Source organism: Canis lupus, chromosome 10 (assembly GCF_003254725.2).
Source record: "Canis lupus dingo isolate Sandy chromosome 10, ASM325472v2, whole genome shotgun sequence".
NCBI lineage: Eukaryota > Metazoa > Chordata > Mammalia > Carnivora > Canidae > Canis > Canis lupus.
In genome coordinates, this window is record NC_064252.1 from 16,382,388 (window position 1) to 16,403,836 (window position 21,449).

The 21,449-nt window shown below is 37.1% G+C and overlaps 1 protein-coding gene and 1 pseudogene across 1 annotated transcript in view; both read right to left on the reverse strand.

Moving 5' to 3' along the window:
* The window catches only part of LOC118353017 (olfactory receptor 6C1), a 51,700-nt gene that overhangs the window by 23,176 nt on the left and 7,075 nt on the right, over nt 1-21,449 (reverse strand). The gene's annotated exons all lie outside the window — the stretch shown is intronic.
* LOC112653993 (olfactory receptor 6C68-like) overlaps nt 2,300-21,449 on the reverse strand; it is a 28,683-nt pseudogene continuing 9,533 nt past the window's right edge.

Sequence of the window (21,449 nt, forward strand, 5' to 3'; positions counted from 1 at the left end):
CGTGGATGTATCTTGCAAGAAGTTACTGCGGCTGAGTTCAAAAACGGTGTTGCCTGTGTTCTCCTGCAGGATTTTGATGGAATCTTGTCTCACATTTAGATCTTTCATCCATTTTGAGTTTATCTTTGTGTATGGTGCAATAGAGTGGTCTAGGTTCATTCTTCTGCATGTGGATGTCCAATTTTCCCAGCACCATTTATTGAAGAGACTTTCTTCCAGTGGATAGTCTTTCCTCCTTTATCGAATATTAGTTGACCATAAAGTTGAGGGTCCACTTCTGGATTCTCTATTCTGTTCCATTGATCTATGTGTCTGTTTTTGTGCCATTACAACACTGTCTTGATGACCGCAGCTTTGTAGTACAACCTGAAATCTGCATTGTGATGTGCCCAGCTATGGTTTTGTTTTTTAAGATTCCCTTGGCTATTCGGAGTCTTTTCTGATTCCACACAAATCTTAAAATAATTTGTTCCAACTATCTGAAGAAAGTCCATGGTATTTTTATAGGGATTGCATTAAACGTGTAAATTGCCCTAGGTAACTTTGACATTTTCACAGTATTAATTCTTCCAATCCATGAGCATGGAATATTTTTCCATCTCTTTGTGTCTTCCTCAATTTCTTTCAAAAGTTTTCTATCGTTTTTAGGGTATAGATCCTTTACCTCTTTGCTTAGGTTATTCCTAGGTATCTTATGCTTTTGGGTGCAATTGGCAAAGAAGAAGTCAAACTCTCTGTCTTCGCTGATGACATGATACTCTACATAGAAAACACAAAGGACTCCACCCAAGTTTGCTAGAACTCATACAGTAATTTGGCAGTGTGGCAGGATACAAATCAATGTCCAGAAGTCCGTGGCATTTCTATACACTAACAGTGAGACTGAAGAAAGAGAAATTAAGAAAACATTTCTTAGATATGACACTAAAAGCATATTTATCAATAAAAAATGGAAAAAATAGACTTCATCAAAATTAAAAATTTAGCACTTTAGAAAGTCCCCGTTTAAAATTTTTTTTAAAAAAGATTTTGTTTATTTATCCATGAGACACACACACACACAGAGGCAAAGACACAGGCAGAGCGAGAAGCAGACTCTATGCAGGGAGCCCAATGTGGGACCCAATCCCAGGCTTCTAGGACCAAGCCATGGGCCGAAGGCAGGTGCTAAACCACTGAGCCATCCAGGCATCCTCTAGAGTCTCCTTTAGAAAATGAATAACAGCCAACAATCAAGCCACTGACTGGGAGAAAATGTTTACAAATCATACATCTGATAAAGGACCTGTATCACAATATATACAATTCAAATAAGGAAATAAGCAACCGAATTGAAAAATGGGCATATGATTTGAATAGAAATTTCACTAAAGAAGATATGCAAATGGATAATAAGCATCTGAAACTCAATATCATTTGTCTTGAGGGAAATGCAAATTAAACTTACAATCAGGGGGCACCTGGGTGGCTCAGTGGTTGAGCATCTGCCTTCCGCTCGGGGCATGATCCCAGGGCCCTAGGATTGGGTCCTGCATCGGGCTCCCTGCAGGGAGCCTGCTTCTCCCTCTGCCTGTGTCTCTGCCTTTCTCTCTGTGTCTCTCATGAATAAATAAAATCTTAAAAAAACTTACAATCAGGTGCTTCTACATATCTCTAAAAATAGCCATAATAAACAAAAGTCAAAATCAAGCATTTGTGATTGTGTGAAGAATTTGGACCCTTCATACCTTGCTATGAAGGAATTACTGGTGGAATATGAAATGGCAGAAATTTGGAAAACAGCTTGGTCGATACCAGATAACTCAACAATTCCACTTGTAGGTACAAAGAAATGAAAACGTTTGTCTCATAGTGACATGGAAACAATTTGAATCTCCATCAATTAGTAAGTGAATAAGCACACATGTGGTATATCCATATAATGGAAAACTATTTACTCGAAAAAGGAATAGTGAGAAGCGCTACAACAGGGATGAACCTTAGAAACATTATGCTTAATGAAGAAGATAGATAACAAAATACTACGTAATATATGTTTCCATTTATATAAAGTGTCCAGAAAAGGCAATTTTATAGACAGAAAACAGATTAGTGGTAGCACCAGGGATTAGAAGTGATGATTGACTGACAGTTGTCATCAGGGAACTGTTTGGATTGATGGAAGTGTGCTGAAACTGGATCATGGTGGTGGTTGTGAAACTCTATTACTTTTCTAGAATTTATTCAGTAGTAGACTTAAAATTGAATGACTTCTATATAGTGGTTAAATTCTATCTCAATAAGACTGTTAAAAGTGGGTATGTGGAGGTTTTTTTTTTTTTACATGTTGATCTTTTAAATTACTAGTCCTTTAATTCTTTGAGATAGATGCAGCCCTTTTGATTCTTTGAAAGCTTGTACCACTTGCTTGTTCCTCAGAGTATAAATAAAGGGATTCATCACTGGGGCAACTGAGGTGGTAAGCACTGACACCACCTTATTAATAGCAACCCCTTCTTTTGCATGAGGTTTGATATAGATAAAGATGCAGCTTCCATAAGTAATAGAAACCACAATTATATGGGAATATCAAGTAGAAAAAGCCTTTTTCTTTAGGACAAAAGACAGAAGGAAATCTGAGAATGGTCCTGATGATGTATGTGTAGGACAGAATTACACACACCAAGGTGAAAATGAGTGTCAACACAACGAGGACCAAGACAAATCGCTCAATAAACTCTGTGTCTGAGCAGGTAATCTTCAGGATGGGAGCAGCATCACAGCCATAGTGATCTATGACATTGGAGTCACAAAACTCGAGCTTGAAGCTCATGATATAGGGTAGGAGGATGATGAGCAAAGCTAACATATAACATCCAATAAGGAACTTGATGCAGAGCCTGTTGTTCATGATGGTCATGTAATGCAGGGGTTTGCAGATGGCCACATAGTGGTCATAGGACATGGCTGTGAGGAGGCAAATTTCAGTCACACCCAAGACAATAACAAAAAATAATTGAGTGGCACAAGGATTATAGCTAACTGTATTGTTAATCAAGGGTATGCAGATATATCAGAATACAGACAGTGGTAACAGAGACTTCTAGATATGAGAAATTCTGGAGAAAGAAGTACATAGGAGTTTTCAGACAAGAATCTACAAATGTGAGGGTGATGATGGTTAAGTTTCCAATTACACTCAGCAGATAGGTGATGAACAAAAAGACAAAAAGCAGAATCTGTAGATTTGAGTCATCTGTCAGTCCTACCAGGATGAACCGTTGTTAGTACTGTATACTTTTTTGTCACCGACCTCCGACTTTTGCATATTCTGTTGGTAAAAATGAGACAGAAATTGGACATGAGTAGAGTTCAAATGGTTTGAAATTGTGGGTAGAGTGAGGATGCCAGGCAAACCAATATTATTTCATTTGACAGTATGATTGCTTTGGTGGCTTGTGCTACTCTGAGATTCAGACAGAAGTGTGACCAGAATGCTGGTATTAAACATTCTTACCATTATATCAATGATGTCTCTGACATAAGGACTTCTAGATTAGAAAAACAACCAACTCCCCCACCTCCTGCAAAAAATAAGCAAGCAAGCAAGCAAACAAACAAAACCCCTGGGAATGAACCTCTTTCAGATGAAATCAGCTATGTAGAAAACAAAAACAGTCACAGAAACACTATCACGAATCATATAATGGTAGCAGAACAGCGTAACTACATTGGTTTGAGTATGGACTCTGAACCTTGATTATCTGGGTTCAAATTATGATTCATTCAGCATATGACTTTAGGCAAATTCTTAATCTCTGCACTTTGGGGTGCTTTGGTGGCTCAGTTGGTTAAGTGTCTGACTCTTGATTTTGGCTCAGGTAATGATCTCAGTGTTGTGAGATCGAGCCCCACATTGCTCAGGGATGGGTATGGAGTTTGCTTAGGATTATCTCTCTGCCCCTCTCTTGGTGCCTCACATACTCTCTTTCCCTGTCTTTCTCTCGCTTTCAAAAAATAAATTAATAAATAAACATTAATCTTTGTGCTTCAATTTCTTCATATGTACACAGTGGAGAATAATTGAACTTATTTCATAGGTTTGTTAAAAGGAACTAATGAGCTAATACATTTAAACCACTTGGAAAATTGGCATGTAATAAGCACAGTATAAGGGATTCTATTGTTTTTATTATTATATACAAGGTTTTAGAATTATTGGTGATAAGCCTTCTGGTCATGAATACTACAAAACTTTTTTCAGTGGAATGTAAATAGAGTTGGTTATAATGATAGATGTGAAGTTCCTACAGCTCCTCTTCAAGCTTCTCTATTAGTCTGTCTTTCCTGAGCTCCTTAGGCAAATATGATCATTTAAAATAACTACTGCCTTGATAAACTTTTCACTTTCAAAACTGGAAAACAAAACAAAACAAAGCATCATCTACATAACAATGAGGGTGCTATTTTATTAGCTATCATTTTCTATTTCAAACACTTTAATGACTTCTGTCTGAACTTGGAATGAAGCCCAAATTCTCTACTATGGCCTGCAAATTTCCACATGCTGTATGCATTGCCCTGAATATCTCTCCCATCTCAGCTTTTTCTACTTTATATCTCATTAAGCACGTCCCATTTTTAGTGGCCTTTTTCAGTTCTGCCAACTTCATGTGTCTGTTTTCCATATTTTTTTTTTTTAGGTCTCACTGACACTATACCCTCTTCAAGAGGAAGTCTTAGTGCTCTCTAAACAACACATGAATTTGGGGCTTTTAGTAATGCACCACTTTACTCTTTGTAATTACCTATTTTCTTTTTAACTTGTTAATCTCTGTCCCCTTACTAGACTACAAGGCCATGAAGGTCATGTTTGTTTTGTTCACTATGCTCAATGGCGTGTCCAGGAATGTGTTTGGTACTCAGCAGGAGTTTAATAAATGTTCTTCGGTAAATAAGTAGGACCAAGCATTTTATACATGAAAATAATTTGCTGATTATACTTTAACTGAAACATCGTTCATCCATTTCTAGTTATTGCTTATCTTTGATAATAGGTCTCAAAACCTATGAAAACTGTTTTTGACATCAGATAGGATGTCTGGACAAAAGACCTTATCTTGACATAAGGTAAAAAGATCATTTTTTACCAGTACATCCCCTGAACTGACTCCTGGCCTGTCTACTTATGCCAAAGATTAAATCAGACAATATTTTTTTGCATTATTTTGGATTAATATGCGGAATCATTTTGTGGAAATGAGACGCTAAAGGATTGAATTCCATAGGGTCCATTCTAGCTCCTGACACCCATACCTCTAATTCTCCACTAGGAGGTTGATTGAAGCTGCTGGAAACTTAATTCCTGGATAAACACAATACAGTTGCCAGGGTTATTTTTGAAATTGGTAGTGGTGAAGGGTTAGGATTTGAGAATCAGTCAGATTAGGGTGCAAACAAAGGTTCTGAAGTACTCCACTTCCTTCAGTTTCATCATACATAAAAAATGCAGATATTTACACCTTTTTCTTCATTGAGTTGTGGTAAGGATTAAGTAAGATTAAACACAAAGTTCTTAGCATAGCTTTAGGGATATTATTAATATTAAATAAACGCTGAATATTTTTGCTCTTTCTTCTTTTTACCTTAACAGGAGTTGTTTCTCACATGGTGCTTGATGTCTTTTCCTCTTTGGTTAGATGAACTTTGGATCCCTTTCTACTCTTTTCCAACTGCAACCTTCTTAATATCTCTCCAAGACTCCCATAAAGTCTTGGAGAGATTTGTACCAGCTTGATATTATGAAGATTTCTGGAATCTCATGAGTAGTGTTTACCTTGGCAAGTCTACTAATTAATAGGGTTCTTACTGGAAGTAATATACTGTATGTTCTCTTCTTTCCAAGTCCATTTAGTATTTGTCATTTACTCTTTGCGATTTATAGAATAGCATGCTGATGATATTTCTAATTTATCCACCTCTTTTTTATTTGCACTTACTCCCCAACTGCACATAACCTTCAAATTCTCTTCTGGGCTGGTCTTGACTGACTTTTCAAAAACTTGTGCCATTTCAGAATAACTGTATTCAAAGTACCCTATATCCATCTTTTCCACATTCTATTTGTGTTCTCCTGTGTCTCCTTCCTTCCTTCCTTCCTTGGTACTCAGCAGGAGTACCAAACAAAACAAAGCATCATCTACATAACAATGTAGATTGTTCCGTCCTTCCTTCCTTTTTCCTTCCTTCCTTCCTTCCTTTCTTCCTTCCTTCCTTCCTTCCTTCCTGCCTTCCTTCTTTCCTCCCTCCCTCCCTCCCTCCCTCCCTCCCTCCCTCCCTCCCTTCCTTCCTTCTTTTTAGAGTGGGAGAGAGAGGGAAAGGAGGGAGAGAGGGAAAGAGAGAATACCAAGCAGGCTCCACACTCAGTGTGGAGCTAGGCTTGATCCCACAACCCCAAGATCATGGCCTGCGTAGAAATCAAGAGTTGGACGCTTTTCTATTTCTTCCTGTTCCAGTTTTGGTAGTTTGTGGCTTTCCAGGAATGTGTCCATTTCTTCTAGATTGCCTAATTTATTGGCATATAGCTGTTCATAATATGTTTTTAAAATCGTTTGTATTTCCTTGGTGTTGGTAGTGACCTCTCCTTTCTCATTCATGATTTTATTAATTTGAGTCTCCTCTCTCTTCTTTTTAAGAAGGCTGGCTAATGGTTTATGTATCTTATTAATTCTTTCAAAGAACCAACTCCTGGTTCTGTTGATCTGTTCCACAGTTCTTCTGGTCTCGATTTCGTTGAGTTCTGCTCGAATCTTTATTAACTCTCATCTTCCGCTGGGTGTAGAATCTGTCTGTTGTTTTTTCTCTAGCTCCTTTATGTGTAAGGTTAGCTTTTGTATTTGAGTTCTTTCCAGTTTTTGAATGGATGCTTGTATTGCGATGTATTTCCCCCTTAGGACTGCTTTTGCTGCATCCCAAAGATTTTGAACGGTTGTATCTTCATTCTCATTAGTTTCCATGAATCTTTTTAATTCTTCCTTAATTTCCTGGTTGACCCTTTCATCTTTTAGCAGGATGGTCCTTAACCTCCACGTGTTTGAGGTCCTTCCAAAGTTCTTATTGTGATTTAGTTCTAATTTCAAGGCATTATGGTCTGAGAATATGCAGGGGACGATCCCAATCTTTTGGTATCAGTTCAGACCCGATTTGTGACCCAGTATGTAGTGTATTCTGGAGAAAGTTCCATGTGCACTTGAGAAAATGTGTATTCAGTTGAGTTTGGATGTAAAGTTCTGTAGATATCTGTGAAATCCATCTGGTCCAGTGTCTCATTTACAGCTCTCGTTTCTTTGGAGATGTTGTGCTTAGAAGACCTATCTAGTATAGAGAGAGCTAGATTGAAGTCACCAAGTATAAGTGTATTATTATCTAAGTATTTCTTTATTTTGGTTATGAATTGATTTAAATATTTTGGAGCTCCCAAATTCGGGGCATATATATTGGGGATTGTTAAGTCTTCTTGTAGATAGATCCTTTAAGTATGATAGAACAGGCCAATAAAGAGGGAGGAAATTGAAGCAGTCATCCAAAACCTCCCAAGACACAAAAGTCCAGGGCCAGATGGCTTCCCAGGGGAATTCTATCAAACGTTTAAAGAAGAAACCATATGGGATCCCTGGGTGGCGCAGTGGTTTGGCGCCTGCCTTTGGCCCAGGGCACGATCCTGGAGACCCGGGATCGAATCCCACATCAGGCTCCCAGTGCATGGAGCCTGCTTCTCCCTCTGCCTGTGTCTCTGCCTCTCTCTCTCTCTCTCTCTCTCTCTCTCTCTCTCTCTCTGTGACTATCATAAATAAATTTAAAAAAATTTAAAAAAAAGAAGAAACCATACCTATTCTACTAAAGCTGTTTGGAAAGATAGAAAGAGATGGAGTACTTCCACATTCGTTCTATGAGGCCAGCATCACCTTAATTCCAAAACCAGAAAAAGACCCCACCAAAAAGGAGAATTACAGACCAATATCCTTGATGAACAGGGATGCAAAAATTCTCAACAAGATACTAGCCAATCGGATCCAACAGTACATTAAGAAAATTATTCACCATGACCAAGTAGGATTTATCCCTGGGACACAAGGCTGGTTCAACACTCGTAAAACGAACAATGTGATTCATCATATCAGCAAGAGAAAACCCAAGAACCATATGATCCTCCCATTAGATGCAGAGAAAGCATTTGACAAAATACAGCATCCATTCTTGATCAAAACTCTTGAGAGTGTAGGGATAGAGGCAACATTCCTCGACATCTTAAAAGCCATCTACGAAAAGCCCACAGCAAATATCATTCTCAATGGGGAAGCACTGGGAGCCTTTCCCCTAAGATCAGGAACAAGACAGGGATGTCCACTCTCACCACTGCTATTCAACATAGTACTGGAAGTCCTAGCCTCAGCAATCAGACAACAAAAAGACATTAAAGGCATTCAAATTTGCAAAGAAAAAGTCAAACTCTCCCTCTTCACCGACGACATGATACTCTACATAGAAAACCCAAAAGCCTCCACCCCAAGATTGTTAGAACTCATACAGCAATTTGGTAGCGTGGCAGGATACAAAATCAATGCCCAGAAATCAATGGCATTTCTATACACTAACAATGAGACTGAAGAAAGAGAAATTAAGGAGTCAATCCCATTTACAATTGCACCCAAAAGCATAAGATACCTAGGAATAAACCTAACCAAAGAGGTAAAGGGTCTATACCCTAAAAACTATAGAACACTTCTGAAAGAAAAAGGAAGACACAAAGAGATGGAAAAATATTCCATCCTCATGGATTGGCAGAATTAATATTGTGAAAATGTCAATGTTACCCAGGGCAATGTACACGTTTAATGCAATCCCTATCAAAATACCATGGACTTTCTTCAGAAAGTTAGTACAAATTATTTTAAGATTTGTGTGGAATCAGAAAAGACCCCAAATAGCCAGGGGAATTTTAAAAATGAAAACTGTATCTGGGGGCATCACAATGCCAGATTTCAGGTTCTACTACAAACCTGTGGTCTTCAAGACAGTGTGGTACTGGCACAAAAACAGACCCATAGATCAATGGAACAGAATAGAGAACCCAGAAGTAGACCCTGAACTTTATGGTCAACTAATATTCGATAAAGGAGGAAAGACTATCCACTGGAAGAAAGACAGTCTCTTCAATAAATGGTGCTGGGAAAATTGGACATCCACATGCAGAAGAATGAAACTAGACCACTCTATTGCACCATACACAAAGATAAACTCAAAATGGATGAAAGACCTAAGTGTGAGACAAGATTCCATCAAAATCCTAGAGGAGAACACAGGCAATACCCTTTTTGAAGTCAGCCAAAGTAACTTCTTGCAAGATACATCTATGAAGGCAAAAGAAACAAAAGCACTAAAAAAAAAAAAAAAAGAAACAAAAGCAAAAATGAAATATTGGGACTTCATCAAGATAAGAAGCTTTTGCACAGCAAAGGATACAGTCAACAAAGACAACCTACAGAATGGGAGAAGATTTTTGCAAATGATGTATCAGATAAAGGGCTAGTTTCCAAGATATATAAAGAACTTATTAAACTCAGCACCTTAGAAACAAACAATCCAATCATGAAATGGGCAAAAGACATGAACAGAAATCTCACAGAGGAAGACATAGACATGGCCAACATGCACATGAGAAAATGCTCTGCATCACTTGCCATCAGGGAAATACAAATCAAAACCACAATGAGATACCACCTCACACCAGTGAGAATGGGGAACATTAACAAGGCAGGAAACCACAAATGTTGGAGAGGATGTGGAGAAAAGGGAACCCTCTTACACTGTTGGTGGGAATGTGAACTGGTGCAGTCAGTCTGGAAAACTGTGTGGAGGGTCCTCAAAGAGTTAAAAATAGACCTGCCCTACAGCCCAGCAATTGCACTATTGGGGATTTACCCCAAAGATTCAGATGCAATGAAACGCCGGGACACCTGCGCCCCGATGTTTCTAGCAGCATTGTCCACAATAGCCAAACTGTGGAAGGAGCCTGGGTGTCCATCGAAAGATGAATGGATAAAGAAGATGTGGTTTATGTATACAATGGACTATTACTCAGCCATTAGAAACGATAAATACCCATCATTTGCTTCAATGTGGATGGAACTGGAGGGTATTATGCTGAGTGAAATAAGTCAATCGGAGAAGGACAAACATTGTATGTTCTCATTCATTTGGGGAATATAAATAACAGTGAAAGGGAATATAAGGGAAGGGAGGAGAAATGTGTGGGAAATATCAGAAAGGGAGACAGAACATAGAGACTCCTAACTCTGAGAAAAGAACTAAGGGTGGTGGAAGGGGAGGAGGGCGGGGTGTGGGGGTGAATGGGTGATGGGCACTGAGGGGGGCACTTGAGGGGATGAGCACTGGGTGTTATTCTGTATGTTGGCAAATTGAACACCAATAAAAAATAAATTCGTTATAAAAAAATAGAGTTGGACGCTTAACTGACTGAGCCACCCAGGTGCCCTACTCTTTCCTTCTCTTTAAAAAATTTTTTTCAGTATAGCTGACCCACAATGTTACATTAGTTTTAGACGAGATCGGGCGCGTTCAGGGTGGTATGGCCGTAGACTACATTAGTTTTAGAAGTACAACACGGTAATTCAACTTCTCTATATATTCTGCTATGCTCACCACAAGTGTAGCTAACATCTGTTACCATACAGTATGATTGTTGACTATATTCCTTATGCTGTGTCTTTTATTCCCATGATTTATTCATTCCATAACTGGAAGCCTTATCTCCCACTCCCCTTCACTTATTTTGCCTATTCTTCCACACTTTTTCTTTCTTTCTTTCTTTCTTTCTTTCTTTCTTTCTTTCTTTCTTTCTTTCTTTCTTTCTTTCTCTCTCTCTCTCTCTCTCTCTTTAAAAAGAATTTATTTATTTTCATGAGAGAAACAGAGAAAGAGGCAGAGACATAGGCAGAGGGAGAGTAGGCTCCATGCAGGCAGCCTGATGTGGGACTCGATCTCAGTCTGTGATCATGCCCTGAGTGGAAGGCAGATGCTCAACCACTCAGCTACTCAGGCATCCCCTTACTTCTTTCTTAAAAACAAGATAAATAAAACTTTAGATTGATGGATACCAGTCCCCTTTATATATTATTACCTGTGGATCATGAACAGCTTAAATGCAGCTGATATTGTTGGCATTTTGTTCAATCCCCTAATTTTGAGGTTGAGAAGTTGTAAGTTATTATTATGTTAATATATATGATATATATATATATAATATAACATAGATTATTACTGGCTGGCTTATTAATGACAGGAAAATGAATTTGTCTCCTGAATCCCAATTACATATATCTATTTAATTATATGGATGTGAGAAGAAAATTTCAGGAGTCTATTTTTCTGGTCTCCAGATTTTCAAACTAATGTGTTCTCCAGCTTCTTCAGTAAGTAGTCCACTTTTTTTCTGTCCCAGGGTCTCTACCATTCTTTTGGAAAACCTAGTAAGTAAACAATTTGCTATATGAAAGGTTAAATACTTAAGTAAATGTGGTTATAACCTTCTTGTTACTGTAGAATTAGAAAATGGATCAATGCTAAGCTTTCTAAAGCTGGCAATAATTTTGAACTATCAATTCTAGAGATATTTTTAATTGAAAATAGACTTCTGATGATGAAATTCAATCACTATAAGAGATGCTTCTGGGTATGGAAATCCATTTTTCTCTCTTCAAATTAATTTTCAAATCTTGCTAGGATAACAGCTAACATTTCTAGAACATTTATTAAGTGACAGATATTGTGCTAAATGTTTTATGTGGTTTATCGCAATTAATCTTCACAGCAACTCTCTGAGTTATGTCGTATTATAATCTACATTTTATAGATGAGGAACTTGAGGCTCATAAGTTCTAGGTATCACCTAAGGTACCATCTGGGGTATTATCCGATCCACCTAGGGTAAAGTAGGGATATGGAAACAAGTGGTTTGACTTCAGAGACTTAGCTTCTAAATATTTCAAAATAATGCCTTTTAATTTGTTTACTTTACTCAAGTATAAGCTTATCATGATTGGACAAATGGAGAGGACATGGATAATTGACTTCTCCTTGCTTTTGTGCTCCCTGACCCCCACCTTTTTTTTGGAAGAGATAATCTTTTATATGATGCCACCTCTGCTTCCCTAACCACAGTTAACTATTTCAGTTAGTTAACTATTTGTACCAGAATTAGAGGCAATAGTAGGAAGACAATTGCTCTTCAACAATCTAAAATTAATCACATTATAGCTAACCAAACATTTCCCATCTGTATTCATTGTCTCTAGGGCTCCTGATTTCTCTCTTTATTTAAATGGAACAGGATGCTCCCAGAAGACTCCAATTAGTTTTTTGCAAGAATGGTTTTCACCTGGTGGTTGGAAAATATTTCTGAGAAATTGCCTTGAAGTGTATTTCCCTTGAGTCTAAGGAAACATGGTTTTTCCCTTCCCAGTGAGGGATGGACCATGTGCTTTTGCATTGTATAGCTCTCTCCTGGTTTTCAGATAATATTACAGGGAAGTACAACAGTCTCTGGCTCTTGCTATCTGCTACAAGGCACCATCCCAAGGAAAACAGAGTCACTCAGATCCTGATCACAGGATACCAAATGTTAAAGGTGATAGGTCAAGTCTCTGGACCCCAGCTGTCTTTCTATCCTATCTACCTAATTCCATCTCTTACTTTTGATATAGGTTTCAAATGCCTTCAATTGATATCTGACTGAGTACTTATTACCCCGGGCTATGCTTTGGGCCCTAAATTTTTCTTAGTTTTTTCTAAGATTTTTCTAAATTTTTCTTAGTTTTCAGTATTTAATATTTCTTCATATCCCAATGTCACCATTGAACAATAGCATATAATAGCATATAAATGTCTTAATGTGTTGATTGACCACTAACTTAATGTGTTTACACACATGGGGACCGACGTGTTGTAAAACATAAAGCACATGAAAGAAGGTTATATTCTCAGCCTGGAGATTAAAACTTTGTGTTATAGAATATTGGAGGAGACATTTTTATTGGATTGAGATAAAGGGCTTCCTCAGTATCTTTCATAGGTGACTTGACTGTATCCTCTATAAATCATCTGTTTCTGTTATTAACCTATGTACCTCCCATGAATGGTATTCAAAGATCTTACAGAAAGTCATGTCACTTACCATAGAACAAGGTAATATCTCAAAATTACTATTGATTCTTCTAGAGTATTGTCAATGTTACTTAGCACCCAAATTTTATTCTATTAGTTCCCAGATGGTGAATATATGTTAAAACCAACTTAATTATATTTACCTCTCTTATGGTCTTTCATGGCTTCTGAGCATACTTTAACCAACGTCCTTAGTATGACTCAAAGCTTGACAGGAATAATGACTAGAAAGTATTAAGTGTAGGGCTTATCACATTTTTTCTGTATACCCCCACACTAGCTCTCACAAAAATTCTTTAAGTTCTCCTCAGGAACTCATACCCATTAATTCCCAGTCACCTTTTCTCTTAAGAAATTTAAAGGACAAAAATTCCAAATATACAGTTTCATTCTCTCAATAGGAAAAATCTTCATGTATTCTGGTTAAGTGAGTTCTTAACATATAAGAGCTCTCTGCACTCTGGGAAATCACTATTCTAGCTTTTTTGAACAGGGAGACAAGGACTCCCACTAAATTTTACATTTACAAAAATAGCAATAGTTATATCCATTTAGGATGCAACAGCTGTGGAGGGATCAATTAAGTGAACGAAGAAAAGATTCCCTTGAGAGTCCAGGTTCAAAAGTCACTAGTTAATCTACAGTGTAATGAACTAGAATGAATTCTTTTCAATAAAAGCTTTAAGTATCTATCAGAAGGAAGAGTGTCTTTGGAGACAGGAAGATGTAACAATAGGTTACGTGCAAAATAATGAGTCAGATGAACCGTCAGAAGGTTAGATTAGAAGGTTAGATTCTCTCCATATGCCTAGGGATATTTCAGCTGAACTCAAGAAAGAAGCTGCTCAGAATTTGCTGAGGGAATCTGGATTTGGATGAAGTCCTATCACTCTGTGTCATAGTGGAAACAGTTCCCTCCCTCTATCCTAAGCAGCTTTTTCTTCCCGTGACCATTCTTTGTTAAGACATCACAAACAATCAGGGAAATTTGTGTTCAGTTTTTTCTCATTTTTGACTTAAGTTTCAAGATCAGTTGCTGTCCATGTTGGTCAAAGGGCACAAACTTGGAGTTATGTGGGATGAATAAGTCTCGATCTAATGCACATTATATGAACTATAGTTAGTGATACTGTATTGACTCTCAGAAATTTGCTGAGTGCTCTCCGTGTGCATGCACACACATACACACACACCTACTCACACATACAGAATTAATGGTGAGAAGATAGGTTAATTAGCTTGACTGTTGTAATAGTTTCATTATGTGTATGTATACCAAATTATCATATACACCTTAAATATATAAAATTAAATTTAAAAAAGGTCAGCTGCTGTCCAACCCAAAACAAAAATTGATGCAAATAGTATAGGATTATAACTTTATATATATGATTTTGTTTATATATTTAATCAATAGTTTTTATAGAATATTTTTCTCCATTCAGTACACTATTATATATTTGATTGAGGTAAGATAAATGTAGGAGTATCTAATGTTACATAACATAGTTACATAAAATATAGTTTATATTTTAGCTAGGTAAATAATATTAATTGAGCTCTTCTTTGGCCTAGTTCTGTGCCAAATACTCTTATTGTATTGTCTTTTATAATCTTTATGACATTAGTATGTGGATTATATGACTATCTACATTTTATGGTTAAAAATTGAGAAGTTGAAAATTAAGAAGCTAAATAATTTTCCCAAGGCCATGTATTTGCTAAGAGAGTTTAGACTTGAACTCATGTTTGCCTTATGACAAAGTCCAAGCTTTCTAAGTGCACTATATTATCTCTCTACTTCAAAGAACAAGGGCTTAAAGATAATCTGATTAATGATGGGCAAGAAGGGGGTCATAGTGATTAACATTTTTCCCCATAACTCTAGCAGAAATTTACCTCAAAATAGATGTATACTTTTTGAGGAATTGAATGTATTTCAATGATTAACCCAGAAGGATCAAACTGTTTCTAAATAACTTAATTGCATCATAGAACACAAGAATATTTATAGAAATATTTATAGAAACACAAAAATATTGAAGACCCAACAAGGCAAAAATCACCATGCGTAGAATCCAATAAAAGTTATCAGACATGCAGAGAAGCAAAATGTGTGTGTGTGTATTTTTTATATGCACATATATTCTTATTTTATATATATATAATAATTTTACACACATAAAGCATGAGGAAATAAATTAATTGAAAGTGACCCAACCAGACACCAATGTTAGAATTGCCAAGCAAGAACTTTAAAACAGCTATTATAACTTCACTCTATACATCCAAAAAATTAAGTAGAAACAAGGAAAGTATAAAGACTCAAATCAAACTTAGAGATGAAAACTACAGCATGTGAAATAAAAAATAGACTGGATAGGTTTAAACACAGATTATACTTGCAGAAGAAAATATTGGCAAACTTGAAGGCATACTAATAGAAACTATCCAAAATGAAAGAGAGAAAAAATAATTTTTAGAAAGTAGCATCAGTGAGCTGTGTGACCACTTTGAGTAGCCTAAAACACATGTAATTGGAGCCCTTTGGGGATTGGGTTAAGGGCAGAAAACAATTTTTAAAGAAATAATGGCTGAAAAATTTCCAGATTTTATGAAAACTATAAAACCTTAACCAAGAATGTCAGTGAACACTAAACAGAAGAAGCATAAAGAAAACTCCCCCAAGACACATCATAATCAGATTTGGATCCACAGATACAAAATGAAGCAACTCAGTATTGATAAGTATGTGGGTAAATATACATGACATTTTTTGGTAATTTAAAGATCTCTTTAAAGATAATTGCCCATTTTATTATGCTAAGTGAAATAGGTAAATCAGAGAAGGATAATTAAATGGTTTCACCTATATGTGGAGTCTAATAGCACAGAGGATCATAGGGGAAGGGAGGGAAAACTAAATGGGAAGTCATCAAAGAGGGAGACAAGCCATGAGAGACTCTTAACTATAGGAAACAAATTGATGGTTGCTGGAGAGGAAGTGGGTGGGGAGATGTAATTGGATGGTGGGCATTAAGGAGGGCACGTGATGTGATGAGCACTGGGTGTTATATGCAACTGATGGATTACTGAACTTTACATCTGAAACTAATGATGTATTATATGTTGGCTAATTGAATTTAAATTAAAGAAAAAGAAGGAAAAAGATAATTGTCCATATAAATGAAAATACATTTTTGCGTTTATGTAATATGTACAATAGACTGTGTTACAACAATAGCACATTCATTTTGAGTTTATCTTTGTGTCTTGTGTAAAAGAATGGTCCAGATTCATTCTTCTGCACGTGGCTGTCCAATTTTCTCAGCACCATTTATTGAAGAGACTGTCCTTTTTCCAGTGGATAGTCCTTCCTGCTTTGTTGAATATTAGTTGACCATAGAGTTGAGGGCCCATTTCCGGGTTCTTTATTCTATTCCACTGATCTGTGTGTCTGTTGTTGTGCCAGTACCACACTGCCTTGATGACCACAGCTTTGTAGTATAACCTAAAATCCGGCATTGTGATGCCCCCAGCTCTGGTTTTCTTTTTCAATATTCCCCTGGCTATATAGGGCCTTTTGTGATTCCACACTAATCTTAAAATGATTTGTTCCAATTCTCTGAAGAAAGTCCATGGTATTTTGATAGGGATTGCATTGGACGTGTAAATTGCCCTGGGTAGCATAGATATTTTCACAATATTAACTCCAAATGGATAAAAGACCTAAATGTGAGACAAGAATCTATCAAATCCTAGAGGAGAACAGAGACAAAATCCCTTTTGAACTTGGCCACAGCAACTTCTTGCAAGATACATCTATGAAGGCAAAGGAAACAAAAGCAAAAATGAACTATTGGGATTTGATCAAGATAAAAACCTTCTGCACAGCAAAAGAAACAGTCAACAAAACTAAAAGACAACCTACAGAATGGGAGATTTGCAAATGACGTATCAGATAAAGGGCTAGTATCCAGGATCTATAAAGAGCTTATTAAACTCAACAGCAAAGAAACAAACAATCCAATCATGAGATGGGCAAAAGACATGAACAGAAATCTCACAGAGGAAGACATAGACATGGCCAACAAGCACATGAGGAAATGCTCTGCATCACTTGCCATCACGGAAATATAAATCAAAACCACAATGAGATACCACCTCACACCAGTGAGAATGGGGAAAATTAACAAGGCAGGAAACAACAAATGTTGGAGAGGATGTGGAGAAAGGGGAACCCTCTTGCACTGCTGGTGGGAATGTGAATTGGTACAGCCTCTCTGAAAAACTATTTGGAGGTTCCTCAAAGAGTTTAAAATAGACCTGCCCTATGACCCAGCAATTGTACTGCTGGGGATTTACCCCAAAGGTACAGATGCAGTGAAATGCCGGGACACCTGCACCACGATGTTTATAGCAGCAATGTCCACAATAGCCAAACTGTGGAAGGAGCCTCGGTGTCCATCGAAAGATGAATGGATAAAGAAGATGTGGTCTACGTATACAATGGGATATTACTCAGCCATTAGAAATGATGAACACCCACCATTTCCTTCTATGTGGATGGAACTAGAGAGTATTATGCTAAGTGAAGTAAGCCAATTGGAGAAGGACAATCATTATATGGTTTCACTCATGTGGGAAATATAAAAAATAGTGAAAGGGATTATAGGGGAAAGGAGAGAAAATGAGTGGGAAAAAATCAGAGAGGGTGACAATCCATGAGAGACTCCTAACTCTGGGAAACAAACAGCATAGTGGAAGGAGAGGTGGGCGGGGGGATGTGGTGACTGGGTGATGGGCACTGAGCGGGGCTCTTGAGGGGTCGAGCACTGGGTGTTATGCTATATGTTGGCAAATCGAACTCCAATAAAAAATTTACAAAAAATATGTAGCAAAAAATGTGTGACAACAGAAGGGGCAAAATGAAAGTATACCATTATAAGATTCTTACACTACATCTGTAATGGTGTTAACATTATTTGAATGTAAACTGTTATAAGTTAAAGATCTATTAACCCTAAAGATGTTTTGACCCTAGAGTAACCATGTAACAAAACAAAAACCTGGAATGCATAATGATAAGTTAAAGAAGCCAGTCTGAAAAGACTACGTACTACATGACTCCAACCAAATGACATTCTGGAAAAGGCAAAACTTTGGAGACATAAAAACAATCGGTCATTACCAGGGATGAGCAAGTAATTTTGGGGCAGTGAAAATAGTGATCAGCACTAAGGCAGGAAAACATAAGAATCATGTCAATTGAACATGAAGCATTAGACTAGTTTTTATTTTCAGATGACATGATCATCAATATAGAAAGTCAATGGGAAACACAAAATTGATGCTAAAACTGTATCTTTGGGGTAAATCCCCAGCAGTGCAATTGCTGGGTTGTAGGGCAGATCTATTTTTAACTCTTTGAGGAACCTCCACACAGTTACCATTTGCTTCGACGTGGATGCAACTGGAGGGTATTATGCTGAGTGAAATAAGTGAATCGGAGGACAAACATTATATGGTCTCATTCATTTGGGGAATATAAAAAATAGTGAAAGGGAATAAAAGGGAAAGGAGAAAAATGAGTGGGAAATATCAGAAAGGGAGACAGAACATGAAAGACTCCTAACTCTGGGAAACGAACTAGGGGTGGTGGAAGGGGAGGTGGGCGGGGAGTGGGGGTGACTGGGTGACGGGCACTGAGGGGGGCACTTGACGGGATGAGCACTGGTTGTTATTCTGTATGTTGGCAAATTTAACACCAATAAAAAATAAATTTATAAAAATAATAAAAAATAAAATAAAACTAATAAGTGAGCTTAGGACAGTGACAAGATACCAGGTCAATTTATAAATATTAATTGAGTTTCTATATACTAATAATGAATAATTGGAATATAAAAATAAAGAATACAGTTTACATAAAAACATGAATTACTTAGGGATAAATCTGACAGAAGTTGTGTAGTTTTTGAATGCTTAAAACTATAAATCAGGGCAGCCCTGGTGGTGCAGTGGTTTAGCTCCTGCCTTCAGCCCAGGGTGTGATCCTGGAGATCCCAGATCCAGTCCCATGTCAGGCTCCCTGCATGGAGCCTGTTTCTCCCTCTGCCTGTGTCTCTCCCTCTCTCTCTGTGTGTCTTTCATGAATAAATAAATAAAATTTAAAAAAATTATAAATCATTGTAGGAGGATTACGGAAGGCCTAATAAATGGAGAGAGAACGTATTCATGGATCAGTAGACTTAATAGTGTTAAGATTGCAATCACAATCAAAATTCTAACGGGCTTTCTTTTTCAAGAGAGAATTTAACTAGCTGGCATTTAAAATTTGTGTGTAAAAGCAAAGGACCTAGATAGACAAAACAATGTTGAAGAAAGAAATTTGGAGGGCTTATGATTCTCCATGTTAATTGTCTATTTGTGTCAGGAGCAGTATATTTCCAGTTATCTAGATTTAAACTCTCCAAGTGTTTCTTTTCACTTTATATTAATCAGTCAGTAAGTAACACTAATTATTTCTAATTTTTATATCTGCATTAAACATTTTGCTTAGGTAGAAAGATTTGAAAAAAAAAAAAAAAAGATTTGCCCAGGAGTTTTGAAGTATATTCTCATTAATTGGTTTAATCTAGTTTTTTTAAAAAAATTATTTATTTATTTATGATAGTCACACAGAGAGAGAGAGAGAGAGGCAGAGACACAGGCAGAGGGAGAAGCAGGCTCCATGCACCGGGAGCCCGACATGGGATTCGATCCCGGGTCTCCAGGATCGTGCCCTGGGCCAAAGGCAGGCGCCAAACGCCTGCGCAGCCCAGGGATCCCTAGTTTTTTGTTTTTAAAGAAATACTGTCTGCTTACATTTTGTGTGTGTGTCTGAGTTCTCTTATTTGTAATGCAAGAATGATAATGGTAGTTTGTTCATAATAATGAATAATAACAATATATTGATGATAGTGAGATACAACATATACTGGTTTTGATTCTATTATTACTATCCGTGTTTCTTAGAATAGTGCCTGGGACATAGTAAATAGCATAAATGCAATTAACTATTTCACTTGATTACAGGGAATTCTCTCTTGTATTGAAAGCACAAATGATCTGTGCCACTTATGTGGCATTTCAGTATCTTTTGCCTCATGCAATTTCTTGTATTGTTAACTTTTCATGGCTGTATATTTTATATACTGTTTTGTTGTGGCAGATTTACTTTGTTGTATTTTGTACACTGCATAGAAAAATGTTGGACCTACATTCAAATATTTATTAAACTATATACAAAACATGCGTTGAAGCCCAGAGAATTTCTAGAGCTCCTTCTCAGGAGAAATGACGACTTGAACAAGAGACATTAACTTTCTGGGGAGCTTTTTAAAAAAAAACTTTTTTTAGGTTTTTTAATATCAAAAGTAACAACATTTTTTTCTCTCTTCAGAGCAGCCTCTTTGGGATCAATTGTACTGACAATACATTCTCTGGGGGTCATGATTCTGAGAGACTAATAAAGATCCTTTATTGCCATCTTCAATAACAAAAGTTCAAGAGATGTTTAAGAGAAGTCATCCCAGGGATACTGGTGAGGGTAGTGAGGAAATTGCAATGGGAGGTCAAACACAGGTCACCAGCAGGTTAAAGAAAAGAATGAGAGAAGCGAAACAGTGGGTTGAATGACGTCCTTGCAGTGAGGAGCCTGCAGGAGAGATCTTTAAATTTTCTTTATGCTAAAAAAATAAAAAATAAAAATAAAAATAAAATTTTCTTTATGCTGAGTGAAATAAGTCAATCGGAGAAGGACAAACATTATATGTTCTCATTCATTTGGGGAACATAAATAATAGTGAAAGGGTATAGGGGAAGGGAGAAGAGGTGTGTGGGAAATATCAGAATGGGAGACAGAACATGAAGACTCCTAACTCTGGGAAACGAACTAGGAGTGGTGGAAGGGGAGGAGGGCGGGGGGTGGGGGTGAATGGGTGACGGGCACTGAGGGGGGCACTTGACGGGATGAGCACTGGGTGTTATTCTGTATGTTGGCAAATTGAACACCAATAAAAAATAAATTTATAAAAAAATAAATTTTCTTTCAAACCCATCACTTAAAACAAAAGAACCCATCAGTTAAGACATACGTTTTTCAGCATGGAGAAAATATGGTCTCATTCATTTGGGGAATATAAAAAATAGTGAAAGGGAATAAAGGGGAAAGGAGAAAAATGAGT